Source organism: Parasteatoda tepidariorum, chromosome 5 (assembly GCF_043381705.1).
Source record: "Parasteatoda tepidariorum isolate YZ-2023 chromosome 5, CAS_Ptep_4.0, whole genome shotgun sequence".
In the NCBI taxonomy this organism is placed as follows: Eukaryota; Metazoa; Arthropoda; class Arachnida; order Araneae; family Theridiidae; genus Parasteatoda; species Parasteatoda tepidariorum.
Genome location: NC_092208.1, coordinates 52,798,547 through 52,814,793, shown reverse-complemented (window position 1 = coordinate 52,814,793; position 16,247 = coordinate 52,798,547). Strand labels below are relative to the sequence as shown.

Below are 16,247 nucleotides of genomic sequence, written 5' to 3'. Positions count from 1 at the left end.
CGTCAACCCCCTACCACCTGTCTACCGGACTTTCGGATGAGTGCTTGATGAGTGGTGTAATATTCCCCAGGATCAGATTGATAATTTGATACTCAGCATGCCTAGGCGTTGTACGGCCTGTATTGTATCGTCCGGGAGACATACTTATATATATATATATATATTTTCACTAACTTACTCTCATTTTCATTTTGTTTTCGTTTTTAATTCGGTTTTGTAATTTCGTTTGTTTAGGGCATTGGTCTTTGAGCCTATTTTTTGGATTTCAGCAATAATAATAATTTGGCGCCTGTTAAAAAAATCATTGCAAAGCAAGCAAATCCTGTTTCTTTCTTTTTTTGAAATAATTGTTAATTGGCTAAAATTATTAAAATTGCATAATTAATTATTATCAACCTTATTGGTTATAAGCCTTAGAATATAATACCTTATTGCCTTGTGCACATCCATTTTCAGGCCCATCCAACGCACCTAACAAATTAAACGCTCTTCAATATTGCGGTAAAAACGTGATATAAGATATCACTTTATTGATGCTTCTGTATTCATATTCTCACTCTATTGTATTGATATATTTTGCTTTGGCTGTATTGATACAATATTATAAAGCACTCCTTTTTGCGGATATAATCGCGTGGGCTGATGAAGAGATTGTATCTTTATTTTGTTTTCCGGATTTTTTAATTTTTTTTACAATAATAATGTGTAAAAAATAAAAAGTAAATAAAAAATACTTTTTAAATACTTTTGAAAAATAATTTTAATAATTTTTCTTCTAGTTATTATTTTTTATTGTTATTTGTTATATATTACATTATTTGTTATATATATATATTCGAGACTATGAATGTTTGCACTGCTTTTGATTTTACACTCATGTCCATAAATTAAGGATAATTCAGAATCACACTGAAATCAAACTCTCACCTGTAGAATTATCACACACATCCTGAAGAAGAATATGCAAATCGCAGGAAACCACTAGATGACGCTGGTAGTACGTCACAATGACGAGAGTGTAAGAGAGGGGTATATAAGGAATGGTGGCAAAGAAGTAAAATTGTACACAAGCGCTTTAAAAGCCTTTCAGTGCAATAACCGCATAGTTATGGTACAAAGGAAGCATTTGGATGATTTTTTACGTGGCAGAATCATCGGACGACTGGAATGTGGACGTACCCAGCTGGAAGTATCCGAGGAACTTGGAATCACCCAGAGTGTCATCTCCAGGCTTTGGCAACGATTCCAAGATGATGGTAATGTGAGTAGACGTTACAGCACAGGTCGCCCCCGAGTTACAACGCCGAATGAAGACCGGCATTTAGCAGTTACTACCAAAAGAAACAGATGGAGCACAGCGTCAGACCTATCTCGTCAGCTCTCTTCAGCTACCAGTACGACAGTTTCAAGGCAGACCGTGTACAGACGCTTAGGGCACATTGGTCTATATGCTCGTAGGCCTGTCAGATGTGTTCCACTTACCGCAACTCACTGTCGCCTCCGATTAGCCTGGAGTAGAGAGCATGCATTGTGGACACCGCAACAGTGGTCTTGTGTGATGTTTTCCGACGAGTCCAGGTTTAGTTTTCAGTCTGATTCTCACCGGACTTTCATATGGAGAGCGCCAGGTACCCGTTACCACCAAGAGAACACCATTGAACGACACCGTTGCGGTGGTGCAGGATGGCTCGTTTGGGGAGGAATTATTCTTGGTTCCAGAACTGACCTGCATGTTCAGAGTGTAACGATGACAGGCCACATCTATAGCGATGTCATTCTGGAACAACATGTACGTTTGTTTCGGGGCGCCATGTGTGCTAAATTTCTGTTTATGAACGACAACGCCCGTCCTCACCGTGCAAACATTGTAGACGAATGCCTTCAATCAGAGGATATCACCCGTATGGATTGGCCAGCATACTCACCGGACTTGAATCCAATAGAGCATGAGTGGGATATGCTTGGCAGACGAATTGAAGCCCGTCAACCCCCTCCCACCTGTCCATCGGACTTTCGGAGGGCATTGCTTGATGAGTGGTGTAATATTCCCCAAGATCAGATTGATAATTTGATACTCAGCATGCCTAGGCGTTGTACTGCCTGTATTGTATCGTCCGGGAGACATACTCCGTATTAACCATCATACTAACCATGTTATACTGTTTTTTATAAATAGGTTCTTTTTTGAAATTTGCTCCACGGCGTAAAAATCGCAATTTTTATTAATTATGTCAAACATATAGCATCTTTTTTGCTCTTTACCTTTTGTTTAATACATAGACTTTACAAATAAGTCAAATTTGTTTGGCTTCTGTCTCTTTCTGTGCCTGAACTTCATTATCCTTAATTTATGGACATGAGTGTAATAAGATGGAGATTTTATTAGATGTCAAGATTGTAGTACTAAAAGAAATAATCCATTGAATATCAGCTTTTTTAATATTTCTTACAACTTTGAAATAATTTTTTAATAATTTCAAATATAATATTTAGAAGTGTTAATATATGATAGCGAAACACACTTTATTGCATTAAAGTTTTTTTTTCATTTGTTTTTCGATTACTTACTAAGGAAGCATTTTCAAAAATAATTAAAAGTTTTCTCAATATTGTTGTCCGCTAAAAATTACACAAATTTTTCCAGTATAATTCAAATTGCAATTCTTAATTAGTTTAAGTTCTTATTTAAAAATTTGCTTCAAGAGCTCATCGAAACTATTTTTTTAATTCAGATCTTACGCTTTGATGGTTCTATGTTTGATTCGAACTTCTGCAGAGCAATTTAAAAAGTAACTTTTTTTTCTTTTGCAAACAAAAATAATGCCAATCTCCTCCCTTTTTCCTCAGAGAAAAATGAAATAATTAATGTATGCTTACTAGCTTTCTTCATCTAAAAATCATAATACGGAGCCTTTATAATTTAAACAGACGCATTCCAAAATATAACTTTATAGCAAGTATCGTAATTTTAAAGTCTATGTGCTTTAAACCATTCAACTTATCTTTTCATTCCTACATTCTTAACTTCTCATACACAAAATTTTAAAACTTTCTGTGAGCTGAACTTTACCGTATTTTTTGGCACCGATTTACCTTTAGTGCCCACAACAAAGTCATAATTTTTATGACCTAAACAGATTTCAGAAAGGAAAGTTGAAGAGTTTAAACTGAGCAAGTGCTTGTCAATATTGCGAAAAGCGTTAACTTTGATTTCTTTTAGACCCAGGTAAACATTTATTATTTTATGATAACACTTTGAAAAAATATTTTAGTGTAAAAAATAAAAGTATTTTTATATTTTAAGAAAACTTGGCTATCAATTTTTTTACGACATTGGGTAATTGTACTTTGGAACAGTGCCGATTTCCAAGAACCAAATTAAAACATTTGCATTATTTTTATTACTAATTATTGATTTAATATATGGATGAAATCTGAGAAAAAGTCAACATTCAACACAATGAATCAATGTTCCGATAGCAGAAATAATTAATTTAAGACAATTTCAATCCCTAAGTGTCAACTGGATTCATTAATGTTATATTTTTAATTATGACTTTTATCTATTAATGACATCACAGTAGAAGTTGTATAGTAAAGACAGTAGTATGCAAAACATTGAATTAATATCTCAATGAGAAAAAGAAAAGTAACTTAGGACATATGTTCTAAGATCCAAATGGAACCATAACATTATTTGTATTTCTAATTTAACATAATCAAGCAACCAAAACACTGAATTAATGATTTGATAGCCAAAAAATTCACAAAAAGTTGGGGTTTTTTTCTAACTATGAAATTATAAAACTATTCATTTGAATTTTATTAGGTTACAGAAAAGACTTCTTTTAATGCTTCAGTTATGAGAGATTTCGATATGTTTTGATTAAAGATAATGTGTTCTAATCTGTTGTAAAATCTTAACTGGAGTTAATCATTAAAATAAAATAGAGTAAATCATAATTCCATAAGTATATAATATTTTAATGTACTATTTATTTCAGTGTGCTATTCATTATTTAAATTTTAACTATGATGTGATTTAGTATATATTATGAATTTGGAAACAATGCGCTTGTTCCACAAAATGCAGCTTTGATGCGTATATTCTTTGTTTAAAAAACAGTTAGTTTTTCTGTCACACAACCAAATAAAATTTGTCAGCTTAAATATATTTTAATAAAGCTCTTAATAATTTTAAAAAATTATAAAAACTTAGTTTTCGTTCTGCTTACACCACTCCTAAGAAATAATATCTGCTTTATCAAATTGGAAACGTAACTGACTTCTGAAAAACGTGGTATTAATTTACACCATCTTCCTTCAGTAAATGTAATCATACGTGTGTATTTTTTCTTTTAAAAAACGCATTTTCTTTCTCTTAATACGGTTATTCTTTCTTTTGAAAATGTATATTTTTTCTTTTGATACGTGAATTTTTTCTTTTGATGCATGCATTCTTTCTTTTGATACGTGAATTTTTTCTTTTGATACATACATTCTTTCTTTTGATACGTGTATTCTTTCTTTTAAAAACTTTCTTGTATTTTTTTGATTCTGCAACCAAATAAAATTCGTCAGTTTAAATAACTTCCTATAAAATTCTTAATTAATTAAAAAAAAATTTAAAAAGGTTTTTCGTTCTACCTCCTCCACTCATGAAAAATAATACCTTCCTTATCAAATTGGAAATAGAACTAACTTCTGAAAACCGTGATATTAATATACACCATTTTCCTTCAGTAAATGTAATCATACGTGTATTTTTTCTTTTAAGAAACTTGTTTTCTTTCTTTTAATACGTGTATTTCTTTTTGAAAACTTGTATTTTTTCTTTTAATTCATGAATTCTTTCTTTTGATGAGTGTATTTCTCCTTTCTCTTTTGATACGTATTTTCTTTTTTTTTAAAAAAAAACATGCATTCTTTCTTTTGAAAACTTTCTTGTCTTCTTTCAGTTATGCAACCAAAAGAAAATTCGTCGGTTTAAATGACTTTTGATAAAATTCTTAATTAGTTAGAGAAAAATATATAAAAGTTTTAAGTTTTCGTTCTGCTTCCTCCATTCCTAAAAAATATCTGCTTTATTTAATTGTAAGCAGGACTAACTTCCGGTGAATGTGGTATTAATATACACCATCTTTTTAGAGTAAATTTTTTGCGTTTTGTGTTCATCAAGTTTCAATATTGGTCCATTTTAAAAATTAGATTTCAATTGAGAATTTCTATACTTTGTGTAGTTTAACTGCAATCTACATTTTTAATTTATAATATTAAATATTTCAAACAATAATGAAATAAATTAGAATGTATAAATATTTTATTTCTAATACTTATGTATTTCAATTTATTTCTGTAAAATTATTTAAATAAAACAGTCCCTAGATACAACACTTTTTCCCAAGGTACACCTTTTTAACTTGGAAGTGATGGCAATATATATTTTAAGTACCATACAACTTTTCATTTTATATTTGTTTGTATTGGTAAAATATATTACTGAGAAAACACTAAATATTAAAAAGTATTGTCTTTCGATTGTAAATTTAACTATTATCTAAACTAGAAATTGTATCGAAGTATTTCGAAAAGTGTGAAAAATGTTTAAAAGTACAATGTTACCCCTTATCTTCAGTTTGTCTTACGTCATAATTACTGAGACTGAAAAATCGAAACTAGATAAGAATCCTAATAATAAGCAACCTACAAACAAACACGCATTGATATAAGCAGGATTCTCAATTGAAAGCTAACACTTCAAAATGGAAAATGCTTATTAATGAAATAACAAGTCTTTTGAATATACGTATTATTATATTGAAGTATTTTGAATATGGTAGAATGTTACTCTTCTTTTAGCACTTATAGAACAATTTAAACTTGCGAGTTTTAACTCCTCCGAAATGGATATAGTTAAAACGGTAAACATTTACTGCTCAACTATTTAAGATAAATTTCAGACAGATAATCGCGGGGAAAATTATCCTAACGAAGTTTAAATCTTCTTTTTTTAATTAAGGTAGAAAATTTCCCAGTTCGTTTCGTTCAACGAATTGCAAAGTCAAAGTATCTCAAATATCGTGAACGATATTGCAATTTTCATTTCCCCTCACGGAACATTCCACATGCTGCAATAACTAATCACGATCAAGTTTTCATTTAAATTGAATCCTGAAATCATCAAGAAAAGTAAAGAAAACTCAGATACTTAATTACTCTCTCCTGCAATTACTTGAATTCCGTTTACGAACTAAAAACAATACCAAAGTCTAAGCTGAGAGTTCCGATTCCACTGTAAAAGGCCCACCACTTGCAAATAATGTGGAAAAGTTTTCTTAAGTAGGAAAATAAGGAACACTTTCAATTAAAATCGAAAGTAATACTCTCGGAAAAGAGCTCATTCTTTTTGAAAACATTTTCTCTTTAAACACACTCACGAAATAGACTGATGGGTGTATTTGGTTTAAAAATTATGACTGAATATTCATTCAGCCCAGCTAATGAATAGCCTGTTTAATCGTAGCGGGAAACGGGAACTTTAATGTTTATTCACTCCTGAGGCAGAACCTGTAAAATGCGCCTCATTTTCCGGAAACACGCCAGGTTCATTTGCGTTTGTGTTTACTTTGCGATGTAACGATCAAACACGCTTCGCCAGATCGCGCCAATCGCGAAGAGTTCTTTAATTATTCCTGATACCGATCAGATATTCGATTCTCAATGGTCTCTTATTCAAAATATTTAACACATTATTTCGTAATACGGTAAAGAGAGGAGGGCTTTAATGAAAATAGAAAATCTTCCTGGAATTATCGCAGTAAGCGATATCAGAAGCGGTAGAAATTGGGGGTAAATATTATAAATGCCCGCATGGTTTGGGAGTTTTGACAGGATTGGAGTATTGGGAAATGGCAATAGTTCTTTTAAGATGGAAATTTCTTTTATGCGTATTATAGAACAAAATAAAATAAATGTTTGTGTTTTGAGTTATCTAAATATCTATAAAATCTGGAACAGATATTTAGTAGTTTAGTATAAAAACTTCGTGAAGAGGATGATGAATACAAAAGCCAGTGTTAAAATTTACAAATCAGTTTATTTGAGTGCTTAAATTAAATATGAACTTAATCATCCAAGTAAAATACAGAAAAAAATGATGAAAAACATAATACAATGGCAGATAAGTAAAATTTAAAACTGAATCACGTAATGCGAAACAGGATGTCAAAATACATAAAATACATCAGTATATTCATCTATGGAACAAGGAATTCAGATTTTGGGGGAAGTTCTGATTTTAAAAAAAAATACATCTTTAGTGTGATCCTACCGCGAAATCATTTTCCTTAAATATATGTTTTAACACCAAATGTAGACATCGCGCTTACATAAATATTTCATTCTTATTTTTTTTTTTCACCTATCAGCTTTTCTTCCCTTCAAAGGAACAACTGACATCTTTTATGCATTTTGAATCCCACTTTCTTATTGGCTGATTCGGCCTTAAATTTTATTTACTTCATGCTGTTTAATTGTAATATTTTTTATAGCCTTTTTTCTGTTTTTTTTTTATGAAAAAGATGCTCTAATGTAACATAGAAGCTTGTATGAAATTTAAAATAATTACATTTACTTGTAAATTCAATGCTTTTTTTTATCTTTATTAGATATTTTTTAGTTTCACTAACTATGTTTATCTAGTTAAAATGCTAGTACTAATCGGTTAGCCAGGCGCAAATAAAAAATCGCTTCGAAATTTGACATTCATTAACTTGTTTTTTTTTTGTTATTATTATTTATTTATATTACAAAAAAATTTATTTCTTCGCGCTCGACTAACCGAAAGAAGAAATTTTCTATTACTATTTTTTTCATTAAATTTTTTTAAAAAAATAGTTGAATTTCCTTGCTCCCGGCTTACCAGTCAATTGCCAAGTACTTTTTAACAGAAAGAAGTTATAAATCACTCTCTACATATAATTTCATAATAAAAAAATCTTTTTACTTCTTATTTTATATTGAAATTTTATTAAACACATAAAATTTTATTTATAATTTGTAGTATGACTGCTATGAATGCGTATCATAGTTATCATAGTTCTGTCAAAAGCTTTCAAAATGCAGGAAAAGAGAAAACCAGACCTGAGGGCAGAACCGACAGGACTGTTAATTGATTTTTTTCTGGCAATAAGAAGTAGTCGATTTTCAGCCTGGTAACGGTTACTCAGACTGAGCTAATATCTAAACTCAATCCATACGCACGAAACTTTCATTTTAAACTATAATCGGTAAAGAAAAGTAAACTCGAATGCCAGAACCGGGACCTGAATCTAGATCATCTATGATAGAATTGTATTTATCTATTTATTCATGTTTTCAATACAACTTAGAAAAGAAAAGAAAGAGAAAAAACTGACAAAAAAATATCTAAATTTTAACTTACGCTTACATTTCTAACTGAAACTACAATCCATCCGCACGAAATTTTCATTTCAAGGCCATGAATGAGAAAGTGAAGCAAACTCGTATGCCCGAATCTAGATCGTCTTAATTGTATTTATTTATTCATGTTTTAGATTTAATTTCCAAATATAAGCAAAAAAATTACAAAAAAAGCAAAAAACTGACAAACAATAGCTAAAATTTAACATACGCTTACATTTCTAATTGAAACTTCAATCCATACGCACGAAACTTTCATTTAAAGGCTATAAGTGAGAAAATAAAGCAAACTCAAATGACGGAACCGGGATCAGAATTTAGAACCAATTGTGTTTATTTAGTTATTCATGTTTTAGATACGACTTCCAAAAAAAAGCAAAAAAACTGATTTAAAAAAATTGTTAAAATATAACGTACGATTACCTTACTAATTGAAACTACAATCCATACGCACGAAATTTTCGTTTCAAGGCTATAAGTAAGGAAGCAAATCAAACTCTAACACCGGAACCAGGGTCTGAATCTAGATCACCTATTATAGAATTGTGTTTATTTATTTATTCATGCTTTAGATACAATTTCCATTAAAAAAAACAATCAAAAATTACAAATAAAGCAAAAAACTGACCAAAAATAACTCAAATTTAACATACGCTTACAATTCTAATTGAAACTACAATCCATACACACAGAACTTTCATTTCAAAGCTGTAAATGAGAAAAGAGAGCAAACTCGAATGCTGGAACCGGGATATGAATCTAGATCGTCTATGAGAGAGTTGTGTTTATTTATCCATGTCTTAGATACAACTAACAAAGGCATTTTTTATCTTACGTCCTACTTATTCTGAGAATTTTACGCATGCATTATGCATCTTATTCAACATTCCTTATACTTTCTATTTCAAACTTAAATTATCTTTCAGAAGTATTTTAAAAAGTATTTTCCAATTTTCTTAAAGTTCTTATCCCTAAATAAACTTTCAAAAACTGGCTGAATACCTTTAAAGTTATGCTAACAGCAAAAAATTCTGCTTAACGGAAAATTCCAATTTAAAATATATTTGCCTTTGAGCAAGAAGGAATACGTTTTTTTTTATCTAGATTTAAAACGTAAAAGCAATATTTCCATTATTAATTTTAATGATTTCTTATCCTATGTTCTTTAAATAAAAACAACCATCTACTTGCAGTAGCATGGAATTCTTTTCTTAATGTAAAACTCGCACTATATCTTGTTTAAATATGTAAGATACGTAAATTTGAGACAAGTGTTTTTTCAGCTGGCGGCTATACAATCACTAATTTTTGTTTTATCTTTCTTTCTCGTTATTTCAAAAATTTCTTAGCAGAAATTTTAATAAACTCAAAAAATTAATTATTTTATTGAAGAAAAAATTACTCTTTTCGTATGAATTGTTTACTTTAAAAAAAACTTAGACATTTTATATTTGTTCAGTATAATAATATTTTATAGAAAATGTTTGGTGTAATTTTAGGAAGGTAATTTAATTAAATTGTCACGTTTTTATTTTTCAATTAAAAGAAAAAAAACTTCATATACTACTTGAAAAAAATGTAAAATGCATGAATTATATTTATAATGAAATCTTAAAATATATTACAAAATACACTAATATTTGTCATGTCTTATTTGTCAATTGAAAAAAAAAGACTATTATTTAAGTAAATAATCATTCTGATTTTTTGGGGCAAAAAACGCGTGTCGTATTTTTAGCTTTATAATTAAATAAACTCATTTTTTAAAGTAATTTATCATTGAAAATATCAGCAGTTATCCATTTAGTTAGTAAAAAATAATTACATACAACATTAGAAATTATGTTTAAGAAAATAACAACAAAAAGATTATTATTTTATTTTATTATCTTATAACGGTCTTGTAGCAATATAATAATAAGTTGCATTATTTAACTGTTTGAGAGATTTTTTAAAAGCATTTTTGCGAATTACCACAATTTCCGTATTGGAAATTATAAATTTCTGTATATTATACTGTTATATAGTGGAAGTTTCAGAAATCTGCTAAGTACATAGTTGGAAACAATATAAAAGCAAAGTTTGAAGTACAAATGCCCCTTTCGGACAAGCGTGACTAATCACTATTTAATAATAAAAACAATTCTAGCCATTTGAACCCTGCGTTTGTTATGTTTGAAATATGAAATATAGTTAACTTAGTTTTCCATTTTAAACAAACTATAAATATTGTTTTGCAACAATGCAAAACATAAAACCATTTTGGTTTTGTCATATTTCATTAAAAATAGCTAAACTTCAAAATGAAACAATGATTTTCTCCATTGATTTCTTTCCTCGAAATGCGCATGAATAATTTTTTAAATTTTTAATAGAGATGAACTGACTTATTTTTGACTAGAAACTATTTTATAGTAGCGACTTATAAGCTTTTTCTCAACTATGTAATAATGATTTTTATTTCTTAAGTTATCGTCGCTCTAAGAGAAAAATAAAAGAACTTTATAAAGTAAAAATTTATTTTTAACTGACATTTCAAAAATAATTGATTTGGAATTAAGTAATGGATAATAAAAATAACAGTTGAAGTCTTGTGGTAGTATAATGAGTAAAGTTTTCGAATTGTTCTGAAATAAACTGTTAAGGAGAGTTTTTAGAGAAAAACACGAATATCATGGAGGAGAATGGACCACGAAATTGGTAAAGTAGCTATCTAAAATCAAAATTAATGAACAGTCTGATGCAAAAATGTCCCTTCAGACAAAAACGTGAGACAAAATCTAAAATCTAAATTAACCGATTTAAAAAAATATTCAATGAACAAATTTTTTAAATTATTATTAAAAAAAGCCTATGATACTCTCAAAGTCACGTTTTATCAAAATAAAAAATTGAAATTCATAATACTTCCTAACTTTTTCTTATAAATACCAATATAAGAAGAATAAATGAAACAATGTTTAGATTTTTTTTTATTTTAGTTTTTCTCCAATCCTTTGAGAATTACACGAAGAAATTCCACAATTGAAAGAGATTTTTCTAATTTAAAAAAGTAAATAACTTCATCCAATGATAGAAAATCAAGACGAGATGCTTTTTTTTCTCATTTTTCAGCTAAAACAATCTTGCTTTCCATTCCCACAGGGAAAAAAAGACGAAAACTCATAAAACTTAAACATACAGCCGATTGCTTCCGATCATCAAAAGGAACTTAAAAAACTGATTGAATCCGGATCGATTTTTCTACCTTTCACTCAAAGCAAAAACAATTCAAACATGTCAAAGTGTGCTTTATTTATCTCGTTCGTAAAATTGGTTTACATGAACCAACTCTATTTTAAAGAATTGTAAGGTAAAAAAAAATCGAATTTGAAGTGACATGAAATTGAAATATCATTTAAAATGGAATAAAATAAAATGGAATGTTTATAAGGGGGTGGAAACAAATAAGTTCGTAAGTATTTTATGAATTTCGATCGAAAATCTTTACGACGTGATCTTGACAGCCATCATTTGGCAAATACATGCCGATTTCAATGCAGTTACTTTCTTGTTTATTCATAATGTTTATAAGTGCTTTATATGAATAGATTCAATGTATGCTTAAAAATTCTTTTTTAACACTGATTAATTGATTTAGGCTTTGATTTAACTTTGTTTGATTTGAACACGGATCCCATAACCCTAAGGTTACCCAATGTTCTTTCCCTATTTTTTACCGTCAACCAAGTACATCGCACAATTTTATCAATTTACCTTATTAAATGCCATTTAAGTTTGGAACAATACATCAGAAACTGCTTTTGAACCGTTAATATTATGAATATGTTTCACGTTTGTATAAATTTGCTTCTCTAAACTGAGTCGTTTATTTTGGTTACATTTCAATTTCATTTGCTTTGAACATTAAATTGGAGTTAAAATCTGTAAGCCAGTCAGACTGAGTTTATGGCAGCATTTCATCGATTTATCTGGAATACGAAATATCATTTACGTTTGAAACAGTATAGCAAATATGATGCTTACGTTTTTTACTTTAAAATCCACATTAATTCATGCGGAAAGTTTGAAGCAAGGTTCTATTTTAAAATTATGAAAACTGTTGTAACTCTAATCACTAGACTTCGTTACTGATTTTCCAGCAAGTAGACGTAATTTCGTGGTTTTCGAAATTCTATATTCCTTCTCTTCCACATATTTTAATATTATTAAATAGAGATTTAAAAATTATGAGTACATTTTTAGCTGTTTTGTATTTTTTTCTTCAATATTTTTTTAGATTCTTCGTTAATATAAACCTTTGTTTCCCCTAACTGAGTTACTAAATTTAGAAAAACCTTAGTTTTAACACTAAATGCTTTTTAGAAATGAGAAACTAGTGTGGTTTATCGGAATATTTAGATAGCTACAATGACTCAGAGGACGCAACGTCTAATGGAAGACGTTTTTATAAGTTCCGCTGAAATCAATGAAGTAACGAAAAATCAATTTTAGAAAATGTATGATTAATACTACTTTGAGCTTCTCGATGTGTCGATATGTTTGTCGAACGAATTTGAAGAAACCGACGGAAAATTTATAAAATCAATTGCAATCTGCATTTCATATAAAAATTATTTGTAATGTGTAAAAAAATATATGTATTCAGAGTACACAACTACGGATTCTCCGCAGTTTCGAATTAGTTTTTACTAAAGCAGGGTTTTTTAAAGTAGTTATTTCTTTTAAAAAAAACTATGAGATCTTAATAACTTAAGCATTCGCCTATATGTATCCAATAAAATTACTTGAGTTAGGTGACGAAAAAAACTCTTCGAACTCTAATTTACTAAAATATAGGAATTTTGTTTTTGTGAAACTGCGAACAATCCGTAGCAGTTGGTGTTACTGTGTATTATAATGCGAAAGAAATTTAAGAAGGAAAATATATATTAAAAATGACAATATGTAAACTAAAATATTTCTATTAACTTCTCTAAATTCAGTTTCTGATTTTATTTACTTATTTATTTACTTTTTGCTTTAGCGCTTTTGTAATAATGCATCTTTAAAAATTCCCAAGCCATGTTTAGTTTGTTTCCTGGTAAGTTTTTTTTCTGCTTCAGTTATTTATTTATTTATTAATTTTTTGATATTTTTAATTATTTGAATTAATAATGTGTTACTACTTTTATTTATTCCTAATTTTTTGGCTTCTTCAAAAGATATTTCATGTTAATTTGGATTTATTAAAAGCAAGAAACAATCTGATAACGCCTTTTAAATAGTATGGCTTACGAATAAATTACTTTCAGTAAAAGTGTTGGTGGGTACAGCATTACACTTTAACTTAGTTTTATTATTTATTGCGCTGCGTGAAATGCGTTGTGAATTTGTTAAATTTTTCATTTTCACAATTTTACATTTATTTTGCCCTTTTTTTATTTTTACACTTTTATTGCACTTTCAGTTGTTGTTTCTAAGAACCCAATCATCCGATTTTTTTTTAAAAATTAATGCATAAGGATTGAAATTAAATACATGAAAATTCCGAAATTTTATTAAGGTTGTTCGATTTTTTAATTCCTTCTAAAGTTTTAAGAATTAGGTTTTTAAATAATATAACTTTATAAGCAAATAACTCCAAAAAACTATTAGGTATTATTATTTCTAGTAATTAGCTAGCTCAAACTCAGGATTTGTGCAATAATTCATGAATTATTAAATTTATTTTGTATCAAGGTTAAAATAACAACTGGCACTTCGTCAGGACTCCAATTTTATCTACATATTTTAAAATCTTTCATTTTTATTCAGTAAATAATGTTTTCAAACCCTATTTTAATGTATTTATCATTTCTTACTGCATAAAAAAGCTTTATCTTAATGCTAAAATGATATTTATGAACATTAGTTTTTAAAACTTAAAATTATTATAAATTACTTATGAATTACAATCAAAATTAATTTTACAAAACATATTAATAATACATGTTTTCTTTTATTATCAGGTAAATTTTTTAAAAGAACGAATAAATTACTCTTATTTACTTTCTAATTATATTTATATGTATGTATTTCTTACAAAGGAAACTGAATAATTGAATTTAATTTCTCAGAAATTCCTTACGTATAGTATTTAAATTTGAGGAATAAGGACTGTATACTATAAATAGAACATCACAAATACTAAACCATAATACCCTATTATTTTTTAAAATGTTTAATCTTTGACATTTTTTTAAAAGATTATTAAATTTCAAATCTATGTATAATAATTCACTTTTTACCCTTTCTAAACTGAATCAGCATCTTAAAAATGAATTTTAATGCTTATTGCTGAATTTTAATTAAATTCTTTTGTACGTTCGAAGCAATCTGAATTTATTTATATCTGAATGTAATTAAAATATCTGAGAAATAAAACTAATAATAATTACTTTTATTGACTATGATCAGGATTATTCTACGCAATTTTAATTCTTCGGAGAATGTTAAAATAGACCTAACCACTTCATAATACATTTAATAGTATTTGTGTTCCGAATAGAGGCCCGAGACATAGTATTCCATTTTATTACTTTAACAATATCAAGTTGTTTTGTACATATGGTGAATTTCAGAAATAAATAAGAATCTCCAGCTATTATTCACATGGACTGCATCAAATATTCTTACGATTTTCTGTTGAAAGGTCAAAAATTTATTTTCATGTAACTTTGAGCCCCGGAATTTGAGAGGCCGCTTCGAACGCCATTTTGGAGCAAAAGTTTTTTCCCTATTCGGAAAAGCTGCAAGATTTGGCAACTTATCTCTGAAAATGCCACTAACCACAACTTTTCTTATATTTGTTCAAATTCAGTACAAAATGTATTATTAATGTTATTTAAAATAAATATATTATTCATTACTTGATCGAAACAGTTTATACACATTTTTAATTCTTTAATAATAAAAAAATACGAAAAACAAGCAAATAGAGAAGAATCAGTAAATTTATAATTGAATTAGATTTAAGCTTACTTAAGGATGATCCAGTTTTTGGACAACTTATTCCTTTATCTCTTTAGAGGAATTTTTAAGGTAGTTAAAAAAGCATTAGACCTTAATTTTTTGTTACCATCTTTTCTATTTACTTTCGATTGAGATTCTTCAAAACGAAACTGTAGAAAATTTGAAATACATTTTTTATATTTTCATATTTAAATTAAATCACATTAAAAGTTTCAGAATTTAAATTTTCTAAGGAAACTCCTATTAACTTTTCTACAACAGAAACTAATTATTTCAGCAATTTAACACAAGAATTTGAAAGAAAAGAAACTTTGTGAAATCCCAAAACGTATGAATGAGCCCATATTAAATTGATTTCTTATTGTAAATGTAAACAAACCATTTGAACTTTCAGCGATATATTACCATAAGTAACTGAAAAACTTAAATGAGCCAGGATTAAAACACAAACTATCTGACTTTTTAGTGAATCAAAATAGAATACAATACGAATCAGGTAAATAATTATTGTTAACAAAACGAAAAAGAACACTTAAAAGGGAATGTAAAACTTGACCATTCAGAGATAAGTTTGACGAATACTTATTCAGCCAAGCTCTTGCCTTTATTTACTGGTTTTATACCTCACAAACCCTCAAAATTGTTTTTAAAAAATTATTAAGCGTAGTTTAAAGATTATAATTTAAATAAATATCTACTTAATTAATATAGTTTTCAATGAAAATTCTCTTATTTGATTCATGGTTCCGGCTCTGTCCACGGAACTGCACTATTCAAGTCACCCCTAAAAATTATTTGCTTATTTATTTCTA

General features: G+C 28.4%; 1 long non-coding RNA gene across 1 annotated transcript in view; it reads left to right on the top strand.

The window, feature by feature from the left end:
* Nucleotides 1–16,247, top strand: part of LOC139425710 (uncharacterized) — a 117,237-nt gene that overhangs the window by 21,392 nt on the left and 79,598 nt on the right. The window contains exon 2 of the long non-coding RNA XR_011636863.1: nt 13,469–13,525. This is a non-coding gene — a long non-coding RNA (uncharacterized lncRNA). The remainder of the gene's footprint in view (nt 1–13,468; nt 13,526–16,247) is intronic.